Here is an 878-nt window from a genome sequence, read left to right as displayed (position 1 = left end):
GTCTCAGTCGGTTAAGCGTCTGCCTTCAGCTCGGGTCATGGTCCCAGGGTCCTGGGGTGGAGTCCTGCATGGGGCTTCCTGCTCAGTGGGAAGCCTGCTTCTCCCTCTCCCTCTGCCTGCCGCTCCCCCTGTTTGTGCTCTCTCTCCCTCTCTCTTTCTCTCTGTGAAATAAATAAATAAAATCTTTTAAAAAAGTCTTTAAAAAAATGTCTTGGGATTAATTTCACTCATGCAGCATCTAAAAAACGAAACAAAGTAGAAACTGACCTGTAAACACAAAGGACAAACTGGATGGTTGCCAGAGGGGAGAGGCTGGGGAGGGTAGGCAGAGTGGGTGAAGGCGAGTGGGAGATACAGGCTTCCAATTCTGCAATGAGTAAGGCACAGCCTAGGGAATATAGTCAATGGTAGTGTAATAGCATTGTGTGGTGACAGACGGGAGCCACACTCCGGAGCAAGGCACAATGTGTATAGAGTTGTAGATTGCAATGTTGTATCTCGAATGTTGCAATGTGTGTCAATTATACTTCAGTGAAAAAAAAAAGATACACAAAATAACAAATATTGTTAAGTGTTTGAAAACAAAGGGAAAAGAAGTGAAAAAAAATCTCTTGGGATTTTGATTGGAATTTTTTTTTTGGAAGATTTTATTATTTATTTGACAGAGATAGAGACAGTCAGTGAGAGGGAACACAAGCAGGGGGAGTGGGAGAGGAAGAAGCAGGCTCATAGCGGAGGAGCCTGATGTGGGGCTCAATCCCATAACGCCGGGATCATGCCCTGAGCCGAAGGCAGACGCTTAACCGCTGTGCCACCCAGGCGCCCCTGGAATTATTTTTAACCTACAGAGCAATTTGGGAGGAGAGGTATCTTTGCAA

This window comes from Ailuropoda melanoleuca, chromosome 13, assembly GCF_002007445.2.
Source record: "Ailuropoda melanoleuca isolate Jingjing chromosome 13, ASM200744v2, whole genome shotgun sequence".
Lineage (NCBI taxonomy): Eukaryota > Metazoa > Chordata > Mammalia > Carnivora > Ursidae > Ailuropoda > Ailuropoda melanoleuca.
This window is presented reverse-complemented; position numbering follows the sequence as displayed.